The following is a 14,364-nucleotide window of genomic DNA, read 5'->3' on the forward strand; positions in this document are numbered from 1 at the left end:
GATCTCTTTGTTGAAAAGGAAAGAAACTGGGGGGTCGAGAAGTTTGTGCAGGACTAGATTTGCTGCCCTCACATAGGAAAAAGGTTCAAAGAGAACAAATATGGGACCAATGTAGATATGTTGCTTGGCAACATACTCTGTATCACCCATTTATACGTGTGGACACACATGGTGCTGGCATGTCCCATGTCCCATGTCCCATACAACTATTTTGTTGTTGTTAATCTAAGAATGCTGCTGGAAATTTGAAGCAATGCCACTGTTAAAAGTAAATTACATTTTTAACGAATGTTTTTTTAAGAGAATGTCACTGTTAATATGAATCACTTCAACCGTTTTAGAAATGCTACTGTCCTACTTTGTTTTCCATCAAGATAAGGTAGAGGCTTCTTTTTGTCGCTGTATGTTTCATCCTCCTTTATTGGCCAGTAATTGTTTCCTTTTTTGCCTCTATTAAAATAGGGATATCTATTAAACTTGTTGCTATAGCCAATTTAAATGTCACACTGGCGACTTTGCTTGATTTAGTTGAACTACACAAAACAAGATTGGATTTCCTATTCGTGTTGGCAGATTCGTAGGTGATCTTGACTGCGTCCTGAAAGGTCAGTACCGACCTTCATCCACATGATCGTGTAGTGTGCTTTGAGGTGTTGTGCTACTTGTATTGGTATTGTTTTGAATAAATGCTGAATTGAAGCTATTGAATTACTGTATTTTCCCATTGAGTGAACAAAAATGGAACCAACCCAGACATGATGCTTGTTGCTTTGTTACAACAAACTCTGCATCACCCCCTTTATAAGTAGATGGAAGCACATGGTGCTGTTGCACCCAGTCTCCCCTGGAATAGTTTATGTTTTTTGTTAATCTAATGCCACTCTCAGAATTAACTACAGAATCTTAGATCAAAACTGCAACACCTATTAGGGATCGGCGGGAGTACCATTTCCATTAGAGATTGGCCGGAGTACATGTTTAAGAAATGTATTGTTGAGATAATGTCTCTGTTATTATATATTAGTTACAGTGTTTTACAAATGATACTATCATTCTTTGTAGTTCTTTCTACATGTTTAACCAAGGTATTGTTAAGATAATGTCTCTGTTAATATGAATCAGTTGCATTGTTTTAGGAATAGTACTTTTCTGCTTTGTCGTTCTTTATACATGTTGAAACAAGGTATTGTTAAGATAATGTCTCATTTAATATGAATGAATCACACTGTTTGAGAATTGCTACTCTCCTACTTTCTTTCCCATTAAGATAAGGTAGATGTTTGTTCTTCTGGGAGTATAAGTCATCAATCGTTATTTCTTAGTAATTGTTTCCTTTATACCTATTGTTGCATATACGGATATCAAAACTTCTGCTCGGTTCTATTTCGACTTTGATTTTAGTTGAACTGAACAAAAGGAGCCAATGTGTTTAAGGCAAACTGTTGCATTATTGGGCCCAGTTGGTCTTTCCACTTTGTAGAAAGAAGCAGTCACTGTTTGCGCTACATTACACAAGGAATGATCGAGAAGCTTTACAGAGTATTAGTAGACGCTGGTGACATGACTAGTCTGCAGAGAGCATCGGAAACTCAACAATGCATGGAGTGCAAACTTCACTCCACAAGGATAGGTATGACCAAGTCAGTTGCCAACGCAGTTGTAACAAACGAGGTCAGTATCGGCCTTCATCCACATGATTGTGCTTTGTTATGTTGTGCTACTTATATTGTTGTATTGTTTCGAATAAATGTTTAATTGAAGCTATTGTATTGCTATCTTTTCCTGTTAAGATAATGAAGATGCTTATAGCTGTAAGCATATGTTTAATCAACTAGTACTACTATTATATTCATCACGATTTTCTGTATTTATGTAGATAGGGATGCTCAGCTTGATTTAAGTGGAACTGCAGAAAATGTTCAGATGGTTCGTGTCCTCCATAATACTTCATCATGCACAATGCATCGAATGGTTCTCTAATCATTCGTCGTCACCTTGAGCCACTGGACTATCTACTAGAATGGAGATGCGAATGTGTTCAATGCCTTACAACATATAAATACGAAATCACCATGCTACGCAAACATTGTTTGATTTCAGTGGAATTGCACAAAAAGATATGTTGGTTAATCCGGCTCCATGTGCCATTTCAATGTGCAAACTGATGACAAACCCTGCCCGTTCCACAATCATAGGCTTTACATATTTTGAATGGGAAAAGCTTGTCAAAGTATAATCATTGACGTTAGCAAGAAGACATTAGTTTAATATACTGGAATTGGAAAACCTCGTCAAATTTTGCTCAATGATGTTAGCCAAAAGACATGCATTTGATATTTTGGAGTGGGACGCCCTTTGCTGTGAGCAACGTCGATCGTTTTTTCCTATTCATGTGTTCAGTTCAGAAGTAAATATTTACTCTCTGGGATGCATAGTCACATGAATGTCGACTTATGTAAGGTATTTTAAGAGTTTGTTTTGAATGCGGTCTATGAAATGCCAGGCCTTGTGAGTTTGATTGCAAAGTTGAGCTTGGAATGTTGTGGCATGCTGCATCACAAGCTCTTCACCGTGCCTCTTGAGAATAATGCTTCATATTGTTTTGCGTGTTGATCTAATGCGAGTGATTTGCATGTAAGAAGATCATCCTCTTCTGTTGTTTCTCTGCTTAAGAAGTTCATTGTCTTATGTTTCATTCATATCCTATACGACAACTCGGGTAGGTTAGAGGTGAAACCATATGATCTACCGACCAACTCATCTTCCGTTTCATGATGGCTCAGTCTCTTGAAGGTGCTCATAGGTGTACGATGATCCTGGCTTCCTGAATGAGCAGCGGGCGCTATATCAGACCATCCATAGGGCCCGCGAGGCCCTCTTTGTCGTCCTTCGGGTTGTTCTGCTTGCCGTGGCACCGAGCGTTGTCATCATGGTCAACGAACATGAGGAATCAGGAGATGAATTTACTTGGAGAGGATGACAGTAGGGACCCACCAGGGCCATAGCCGTACGTACGCAAGTTCCTCCTTATTATATACAACTATAATTTTTTGCTTCCTCCTAGTTTCCTGTCGTCACGGTCCCACACCATTGTCAACCTATATCTATATATATATATATATATATATAACAATATAAAAAGACCCAAAGGGGCAGATCCAATTAATCTTGGCCATCAAATCATATCAATCCAACGACCTAGACTACTTCAATGTCGAGCGCTCAACGCGTTTAGCGTGCAGTTAATTCTTTCATGCCAAAAATAGTGTTAATCACTTAATAACACGCAAATAATATCCTACTTAATATCCGCATGCACTTAATATACTTCCAAATTAACGTGCATTACACGTACACATTGACTAGTAGTCAATAAACGAGAGAATGCACAAGGAGCGGCCAACAGCTGGGACCTGACAGTTCGAGCAGTATTTGTTTTTTGAGGTGTAAGCGGAGTTTTTCTTGAGCGATGTTTTTGTTGTTGTTCAGAGGAGCAGGGTATCAACTGGGCGGGCTGTGGCCCGTCTACCCCAGGCTATTATTTTACGTTGACTAAATATCCAGCCTAGATATTAATTTCTCCAGGTGAAAATGGCTAGCGCAGCTATACTTTTTTTGTGGAATACCCAACCCAGGTCAACTTGTTATTCTCCGCCCCGCTAGGCTGAAAATCTTTCCTAGGTGGGATGCATTAGGACTAACAAGAAAATGGGCTTTAATAAATAATATAAGGGATGTAATTATAAAAATTGGGATGTAAATATACAAAAACGCACAAAACAGGTAATTAATTTCAAAAATATTATTTTTTGAATTTGAAAATTTTAATTTCATTACTTATTTCACGTGCAATATTTCGTTAGATTTTTACCAAATTCAAATTCATTTTGAAATTATATTTTGGATCCCATCAAAATGTGGGATTTTTGGTTGAATTCTATTTTGAGCGGTTGGTTGAAATTATTAATCGTTGTCCTAGCTAGAAAATGGGTTGTAATTTTAACAAACTGTAAATGGGTTGTAGTATATGTCGGATTCGGGGCTCCGCAGACCCTAGATAGATTCGAACTCTGGGGTGCGTGCGGAGAACTCAACCTCCCCAGTCTGCCAACTCGCCTATCTCATAGCCAAGCTCGATGTACTGGAAGGAAATGGGACAAGGCAGTTTACCTAGGTTCGGGCCACCTTGTGGTTTAATACCCTACTCCTGCTTGGTGGATTAGCCTCGAGGTGGGCTGAGGATGAACTAGTACAGTGGAAGAACAACCTCAGGAGGTGTGTTCTTGTGCGTGTGAGAGTGCGGATGGTCCGAATGCTCTTCCCCAGTCTATGGTGGCAGCTAGGCTATACTTATAGTGGCCTTGGTCCTCTTCCCCCAAAATGAAGGCGGGAAGGGATCCCACAACGGCCAAATTCAAAGGGAGACAACTAGTACATCTTATCCTAACGAAAGGTGGTCTGCGCCTGCAAAGCCTCTGGTCGTGACGTCATGGTGGGCTCGGCATTGATCTCTCTCCTGCCGTCCTGGCGGTCTTTGTCTTGTTGCATGGAAATATAAACCTTTGGCTGATTCCTCGGGACTCCGCGACTGCGCTTGCCTCTTTAGCACGAAAGAGGAAACCTATCGCTTTGCGTCCGCTGGCGCCCGCCTGACCTTGGTCGTCATGGCTTGCGTCATCCGAACCTCACGAGGTGAGGGCTCGCTGGAAATCTCTGCTCCTCAGGAGCCAGCCTAAAGTGGCCGCTTTTTCTGGAGTTCTCGGCGTGATCCGCCTCGCGAGGCTTGGCCCCTCGCGAGGGTGTTGTCTTGTTGGTGCTGAAGATGGGCCATACCAAGCCATTGATGGAGCCACTCCATGGGCCGCAGGCAGGCAAGTCTGGGTACCCTGGTTCCGAGAATGCCGACAGTAGCTCCTGTGCCTAAGGCGCGTTCAGACTTGGCTTTGAGGCGAAGCCAAAGGGTAAGGGTGAAGTGCCGCGGGCCCCAACCACCTGCAGACTCGGTCGACGCGTGGTGCTTGATAGGACGTGGGCGTCTCTACTTCCCCACACTCCCTTGGCAACCGTTCGACTTGACAAGAGCCTCTTGCATGCAAAAAGATCATCATTACTAGGGATCATGGAGGCCGGCGGTTGGCCTCCCTCTGGCTATAAATGAGGGGAGGGGCAGAGCCCCCTGCTCATCTCCATCTTCTCGCTGCTTGCTCCTTCTTCCTCCTTCTTGTCTTGCTGTCTCGTCACAACACCCATGACGCTGACGAGGAGGTTTTCCACGGCGGAGAAAGGGAAGGCCCACAAGGAGGGGCCAGGCTCGTCGCCGCCCAAGAGAGGCCGTGTAGGACCCCAAAAGGACGCGGCGACTCTGGCAGTGGCCCCTCGGGGCGTTGGAGGGCTTCTTCAATGGACGGCGCTGCCTCCGGCAGCCGCGGTGGAGCTTCCTCCCATGGCGGGGGCTGCCGTGGACGGGGTGACCTCGGTGATGGGGGGAGGCGTGCGGCGATCATCCGGCCACCGCGATCGCACTCCCACTCAGCCGACGCGCCTCCGGAGTTCCTCGTTTGGTCGGAGAGGCCAGTGGGCATCTGGCTCTAGCTCCCATGCTCCTTCGCGAGTACGCTACCGGCAGGATGGCCTGGTGGCCTCTGGCTACAGGGCGACGGCTGCAGCAGCAGGGCCTCGTGGGTGGATGTTGAGGTCACCGCCGCTGGCAATGTGTTCCTGAACCGCGGGTGGCAGCTGTTTGCCCGTGCGCATGGCCTGCATGGGAGGTGCACCCTCCATTTCAGGTACAACAGCGTCGCGACCCTCTATGTGAGGCTCTTCGAGGAAGGCAGCCGATGCCTGGGGTGCAGCCCAGAGAACGACAGTGATGACGGCGACGGTGCCGCTGCTGGTGAGCTTGCCCTTGGCGACGGCCGCGCCGGCTCCAGCTCCGGGGGCTCGTCCTCAGGGCGGAGTAGGAGAGATGTGGGCTACGACAAGCCGCCGCACCGCCGGACTCGGACCTAGGAGGGCGATGAACCGCATCGCCGGCGCACCCCGGTGAAGCACGAGGAAGACTCCGACTGAGCTCGAGCGTTGCCGAGGCCGAGCATCAAGAGACTCCGTAGTCGTGCATCTTGCTTTTGTTTCCTCTCTTCTCCTGCATCAAAAAAGTTAGAGGGCCCTGTTGGGGCAAGTAATGAACCGTGGTGCTTGCGCCATTATGCTATGCTCGTTAATTTTATATTATGCCGTGATACCTGTGTTTCTACTAGGTGCGGTTATGGTAACTTAGCTTGATGTGCTTGCAGTCGACTCTTATGTCGCGAGGGCATGCCTTTCCAGGGGCATCTTCCAGAGCTTCCTTCTTGAGGACCCGAGAGTCGTTGAGCCTCAGGAGACATTGTGTAGCTGCAGGGTTAGAAGTCTCATGGGGCGTCTCATCCTACTTCGGACAAGCTCCCGAGCGTGGATTGGTTGTGGCTAGCGCACCACGTCGCGATGCTCGGAGGCATGGACTTAAGAGGGGCGCGCATGTCCACAAGCTCGTTCGAGGGCGTCTAGCGAGGATTAAGGGCACCAAAGCTGGGGTGGTAAGGCGTCGGTGAGGTGTGGTCGCGGGTGAGCCCAGGCGCGCACACTGTACCTAGCCCCCATGCGCGGGATGCGCGAGGAAGAGCGACGGGCAACTACCACTCCTCTTGAGACGCAGTTGGAAAGGCGAACAAAAACAAAAAGAGAGAAAATTTCCAACCCTGGTGAACGAAAGACACGAAAGCTCCAAATTTCATTCAAGAAGTTGCAAACTAGCTACAGAAAGCAAGCAAAAGAATAGTCGCATCCGGCACCTACACTAGTCTTCTTGTCTTCCCACCAACGCGGACCATGGGGCCTCCACTAGGACATGGGTGGGAGCCCCCGTGAAGCCCATGGGCGGCACTCAGGAGACTCCAGGGCGTGTACAACCCCAACTCATTATTACATGAGAGTGTCACGATGCTTCGTCTCCATCGTATCTACTTTTCCAAACACTTTTGCCCTTGTTTTTGACTCTAACTTGCATGATTTGAATCGAACTAACCTGGACTGACGCTATTTTCAGCAGAATTGCATGGTGTTATTTTTGTGCAGAAATAAAAGTTCTTGGAATGACCTGAAACTTCACGGAGATTATTTTTGGAATTTATAAAAAATATTGGCGAAAGAATCAAGACTAGGGGCCCACACCCTGTCCACGAGGGTGGGGGCGCACCTGCCCCTTGGGCGCGCCCCTGCCTCGTGGGCCCCCTGGTGCTCCACCGACCTCAACTCCAACTCTATATATTCACGTTCGAGGAGAAAAAATTAGAGAGAAGGGTTCATCGCGTTTTACGATACGGAGCCGCCGCCAAGCCCTAAACTCTCTCGGGAGGGCTGATCTGGATTCCGTTCGGGGCTCCGGAGAGGGGAATCCGTCGCCGTCGTCATCATCAACCATCCTCCATCACCAATTTCATGATGCTCACCGCTGATGGTGATGGGTTGGATGAGATTTATCATGTAATCGAGTTAGTTTTGTTAGGGTTTGATCCCTAGTATCCACTATGTTCTGAGATTGATGTTGTTATGACTTTGCTATGTTTAATGCTTGTCACTAGGGCCCGATTGCCATGATTTCAGATCTGAACCTATTATGTTTTCATGAATATATGTGAGTTCTTGATCCTATCTTGCAAGCCAATAGTCAACTACTATGTGTTATAATCCGGTAACCCCGAAGTGACAATAATCGGGACCACTCCCGGTGATGACCGTAGTTTGAGGAGTTCATGTATTCACTAAGTGTTAATGCGTTGGTCCAGTACTCTATTAAAAGGAGGCCTTAATATGCCTTAGTTTCCAATGGGAACCCGCTGCCACGGGAGGGTAGGACAAAAGATGTCATGCAAGTTCTTTTCCATAAGCACGTATGACTATATTCGGAATACATGCCTACATTACATTGATGAACTGGAGCTAGTTCCGTGTCACCCTATGTTATAACTGTTGCATGAAGAATCGCATCCGACATAATTATCCATCACTGATCCAATGCCTACGAGCTTTTCACATATTGATCTTTCCTTAGTTACTTTTCGTTGCCACTGTTACCGTTACTTCCATACTACTTTCCTACTAAATACTTTGCTGCAGATATTAAGTGTTCCATGTGTGGTTGAATTGACAACTCAACTCCTAATACTTGAGAATATTCTTTGGCTCCCCTTGTGTCAAATCAATAAATTTGGGTTGAATACTCTACCCTCGAAAACTGTTGCGATCCCCTATACTTGTGGGCTATGAAGACTATTTTCTGGCGCCGTTGCCGGGGAGCATAGCTCTATTCTTTGAGTCACTTGGGATTTGTATCTGCTGGTCACTATGAGGAACTTGAAAGACGAGAAAACCAAAATTTATCCATCAACTACGAGGGGAGGTAAGGAACTGCCATCTAGCTCTACACTTGATTCACCTTCTGTTTTGAGTAAACTTGCGACACCTAAACCTGCTTCTGCTATTAATTCTGATATGTCGCATGTTATTGATGATGCCACTTTTGCTATGCATGATTCTTATGATGAAACTATTTCTATGCTTGATAATACTATGCCACTAGGTGAATTTCTTGATGAACAACTTGCTAGGGCTAGAGAGAATGAAATTATTGAAACTCATATATTGATGAAAGTGATGATGAAGATTCTCCCCCTAGATATGAATTGCCTGTTGTGCCTGAGGGTTATGTTATGGATGAAGAAACTGCTAGAGATTTTCTTGCTTGCAATGATAGATATGATCTTAAGAAATTATTAGCTAAGGTGAAGGAAAAATCTTTGAATGCTAGAATGAAATATGACCCTGCTTTTGTACTTCACCTATGTGCATTACTAATAAGGATTATGATTTCTCTGTTGATCCTGATATAATTACTTTGGTTGAATCTAATCCTTTCTATGGCTATGAATCTGAAACTGTTGTCGCACATCTTACTAAATTAAATGATATAGCAACCCTATTCACTAATGATGATAAAACTCGCTACTACTATATCCTTAAATTATTTCCGTTCTCATTAAAGGGTGATGCTAAAACATGGTTTAATTTTCTTGATCCTGGTTGTGTGCGTAGTCCCGAGGATATGATTTATTACTTCTCCGCTAAATATTTCCCCACTCATAAGAAACAAGCTGCTTTAAGAGAAATATATAATTTTGTGCAAATTGAAGAAGAGAGTCTCCCACAAGCTTGGGGGAGGCTTCTCCAATTACTTAATGCTTTGCCTGATCATCCTCTCAAGAAAAATGAAATACTTGATATCTTTTATAATGGACTAACCGATGCTTCCAGAGACCACCTGGATAGTTGTGCTGGTTGTGTTTTCAGGGAAAGAACTATTGATCAAGCTAAATTGCTATTGAATAATATGTTGACTAATGAAAACAATTGGAAACTTCCTGAACCAACTCCTAAGCCAATTCCGAAGAAAGGGGGTATTCTATTTCTCAGTCCTGAAGATATGCAAGAGGCAAAGAAATCTATGAAAGAAAAAGGGTATTAAAGCTGAAGATGTTAAGAATTTACCGCCTATTGAAGAAATACATGGTCTTGATAACCCGACACAGGTAGTAAAGGTAAATTCTCTCTATATATTTGATGAAGGTCATATTCCTCGTTATAAGTCTGCTAGCCAATGCTTAGATGAGTTTGATAATTTTATTGTTAAACAAGAAAACTTCAATGCTTATGTTGGTAGGCAATTGAAACGCAATGCTTATATGATTGAACACTTGAGTGATTATATGTCTAGAGTTAAAGGTGAACTCAAACTTATTAGTAAACATGCTTCTATGGTTACCACTCAAGTAGAACAAGTGCTTAAAGCTCAAAATGATTTGCTCAGTGAATTAAATAATAAGAAAAATGATAATGCTATTAGAGTTGTGACTAGAGGGGTAGAATGACTCAGGAACCTTTGTATCCTGAGGGCCACCCTAAGAGAGTTGAGCAAGATTCTCAGAGAACTAATGTTGATGCACCTAGTCCATCTAAGAGGAAGAAAAATAAAAATGACAGGACCTTGCATGCTTCTAGTGAACCTGTTGTTGACACACCTGAGAATCCCAACGATATTTCTATTTCTGATGCTGAAACACGATCTGGTGATGAACATGAACCTAGTGATAATGTTAATGATGATGTTCATGTTGATGCTCAACCTAGCAATAACAATGATGTAGAAATTGCACCTGCTGTTGATCTTGATAACGCACAATCAAAGATTTTATGATAAGAGAGACTTCGTTGCTAGGAAGCACGGTAAAGAAAGAGAACCATGGGTTCAGAAACCCATGCCTTTTCCTCCTAAACCATCCAAGAAATAGGATGATGAGGATTTTGAGCGCTTTGCTGAAATGATTAGACCTATCTTTTTGCGTATGCGTTTGACTGATATGCCTAAAATGAATCCTTATGCTAAGTATATGAAAGAAATTGTTACAAATAAGAGAAAGATACCAGAAGCTGAAATTTCCACCATGCTTGCTAATTATACTTTTAAGGGTGGAATACCAAAGAAACTTGGAGATCCAGGAGTACCAACTATACCATGCTCCATTAAAAGAAACTATGTTAAAACTGCTTTATGTGATCTTGGAGTCGGTGTTAGTGTTATGCCTCTCTCTTTATATCGAAGACTTGATTTGAATAAGTTGACACCTACTGAAATATCTTTGCAAATGGCCGATAAATCAACCGCTATACCTGTCGGTATTTGTGAGGATGTGCATGTTGTAGTTGCAAACGTTACTATTTTAACGGACTTTGTTATTCTTGATATTCCCGAGGACGATAGTATGTCGATTATCCTTGGTAGACCCTTTTTGAATACTGAAGGTGCTGTTATCGATTGCAACAAAGGCAATGTCACTTTTCATGCTAATGGTAATGAGCATACGGTACACTTTCCGAGGAAACAACCTCAAGTCCACATTATAAATTCTATTGGAAAAATTCCAACTATTACTATTGGAGGTTTTGAATTTCCTCTTCCTACTGTCAAAAAGAAATATGATATTCTTATTGTTGGGGATGTGCATATCCTCGTTGAGGTAACCTAGTGCTATTCGAAAATTCTTCGGTTACATGCGATTCGGAATGAGTTTGTTAACAAGACTTGATCAACATTGTTAGTGGATTCCTTTTGATGAGCATGAGATGGATGAAGTTAGAAAGCACAACTCTCTGTACCCTCTTTTTACTTTCTATTATTTAGATTAAATGAAGCAAAATTAGTATTTTCTGTCCGTTTTCTGAGTTATCCTTGCAATAAAAAAATACCCCGAAAATAAAAGTTCTCCAAATGCCCTGAAATTGAAATATGATTTTTTCGAGAATATTTAAGAATATCTGGCACTGAGAACACACCAGAGGGGGCAACCACCTGGCCACGAGGGTGTAGGGCGCGCCCACCCCCTGGGTGCGCCCCCTGCCTTGTGGGCCCCACGTGGCCCCCTCCACTTATTCCAGCACCCACACATTTCGTCTTCCTCCAGAAAAAATCCACACACAGCTCAAACTCGTGTTCTAGCTCGTTTTGCTGCGATTTTCGATCTCGTTGCTCAAAGCTCCACTCACAAAACTGCTTTGGGGGATTGTTCATCGGTATGTGACTCCTCCAATGGTCCAATTAGTTTTTGTTCTAGTGCTTTATTCATTGCAAATTTTGGCTGCTTAGGTCACCCTGTTCTTGAGCTTGCATGTCAAATTTATTTGGTCCCAAGTAGTTCTAATGCATGATATGGTCTCTAGGCACTTGTGGGAGTAGTTGCTATCAACTTTGTTGATTTTAGTTCACTTTTATTTTGAGTTACTAAAAATTTCAGAGAAAGAAAATGATGAAGAGATTGTTGAGAGGCTCTTCGAGCCGATGCTCGAAGGATAAGCAAAGTGAAGAGAATAAGAAGCTCAAATATAATCTTCCTCGCACCGCGGAAGTTCGTCCGTGTGAATGGCCTTGCGATGAGTTTCTTGAAGGCAGCTAGGATTCATGATGATTTTTATTATTTGGCTGAGAATGCAGGCCTCACCGACTTCCTCCGCGACCAGCACGAACAGTATCTCCTCCTCACTGATATTTTCGTGCAAAATTTTCATTTCCATGCTAGGAGATTGTCACAGCCCTAGATTAGCCTTGTTTGTCTTTGCATCTCTCATGTCATCATCATAGTTATGTTTATGAAATTTGAATTGAGGTTAGTTGAAACCCTCAGAAATCATTTCAGAAATAATCAAAATTAAAATCTCTTCAAAGAAGTCCAAGAAAATGTTCCTCTTAGTCTCTGAAAATATTGGCAAGAGGTAAAATTCAAACCAATATTTTTGGTATCTCAGAAACATTTATTTTGGGCCTTTGAATTAATTCAATAACTATTTGCATTGGATATGTTTTTATATAATTAATATATGTCCAATAATTCTGGAACATTTTATGTGGTTCTGGATATTTTAGTTCTAGCCACATAATTATTTTCAGGATTTTATAAAATGGTTTGGTGTTAAAACTAAACCGAAAACAAATTGCAGAAAAGGAAATAGAAAACAGATAAGAGAGAGAGAATTACCTGGACTTACCTGGCCGGCCCAGTGGACAGCAAACCCACGAGGCCCAGACGCCAGTCACCCCTAACCTCCTGCCTGTAGACAGGAGGGCGTGTGGCCGCGGCGCACGCGCACGCGCTCGCTAGCTCCTGCTTGCCGCTGCTGCTGGAGACGGCCCCGAGCGCCACGACACCGCCCTGACCGTCCCTCTCTCTCTGGACCCCCTCCGCCTACTCTGCTCTCTTCCCGCAGAACCATCGAGCGCGGTCGCCGCCACCGCTCGCCGTAGTCGTAGCCACCTTCGTCCTCTCGTCGCCTCGCCGTGTCTAAGAGCTCCACCGTCGTCCACTTTAACGAGCAGGCCGAGCCCCGAGCGCTCGAACATCCTGCACCGCCTTCACCGAACCATCTCCGACCTCGCGTCACCGGAGATCCCCTTCGCCTCCCCGACCGCTCCAGTTCCTCCCCGACCTCGCCGACCCGCTCATCGTGACCACTGTGAGCTACTGGCCATTCTACCCCTCTCTGTTCTCTTCCTCGCCCGCCGTAGCGACTGCACCAAGCTCGACCGCACCCGCCACCGCCTGCGCTCGTCGCCGATGACGCTCTGGTGACCATTTGGTCCTGGGCGTGCGACCAACCTGCTCACCGCCGCGCGTAGAGCCTCGCTAGCGCCTTGCTTCAATCATTTGCGCACCGCAATATCGACCCCGTGCACGCTCAGGCACCGGCCGCCGCAGCCGAGCTCGCCGGTGTCAACTCCGGCCACCCTAACACCCGTCGTTGCCACTATCCGACGCGCCTCGTTGTGCCGGTCCCGTAGAACCCATCCGCACGACCTCTCGTCGCCGAAACGGCCGGATGAGGACCTCCGCCGTGCCCTGCTTACCGTCGGCGGCTAATCATCGGTTAGCCGACGTGGCCGTCATTAGATTAGGGGCTAACTACCCTTTTGGATTAACATTAGGCACTGACAGTTGGACCCACTTTGTTAGGTTACTGGTTAACCAAAATAATTAGGTTAATTAATAAAATTAGTGGACCCACGCGTCAGCATTGACCTTCCTGACGTGGCCTTTGACCGGGCCCACATGTCTGTGACCCTAGCCATCACTGTGAGACTGGCCAGTGGGACCCACTGGTCAGGTTTGACCTAGACCTGGCGTGTTGATGTGCTGATGTCACACTGATGTCATGCTGACGCAATAAACTATTTTCTGGATTTAATTTAATTCAGGGAATTTAGGAAAATGTCCTAAACTTCTAAAACTCATAGAAATTCAGCCGTAGCTCAGAATGAAATAATTTATATATGAAAAATTATTAGAAAAATGCAATCTATCCATCTGTACCATTTTCATGTATATTGAAACAACTTATAGTTGCTTAATAGGGCAAATAATATGTTTAGCATTTAAATAATCACATATGGAGTTTGAATTTGAACCTTTGGTTCAAACCAACTTCATTTAACTTTGTTGCTAGTTGCATTAGCTCAAAATACCAGCATGTTGCCATGTCATGATCATGCATCATATTGTTGCATTGCATTAATTGTGTTTCTTCTCTATTGCCGGTATTTGTTCCCCCTCAGTAGACGTGCTTCCCACGATGAGTTCGATGACACCGATGAAGAGTTATACTATCTTTAGAAGTTCCAGGCAAGCAAAACCCCATTGTTCATTCCGATACAATCCCACTCTCTCGCTCCTGGTCTCTCTTACTCCATTAGGACAACAAAGATTCATCTGTTACATGCTGCGGTAG

The sequence above is a fragment of the Aegilops tauschii genome, chromosome 3 (assembly GCF_002575655.3).
Source record: "Aegilops tauschii subsp. strangulata cultivar AL8/78 chromosome 3, Aet v6.0, whole genome shotgun sequence".
Classification (NCBI taxonomy): Eukaryota; Viridiplantae; Streptophyta; class Magnoliopsida; order Poales; family Poaceae; genus Aegilops; species Aegilops tauschii.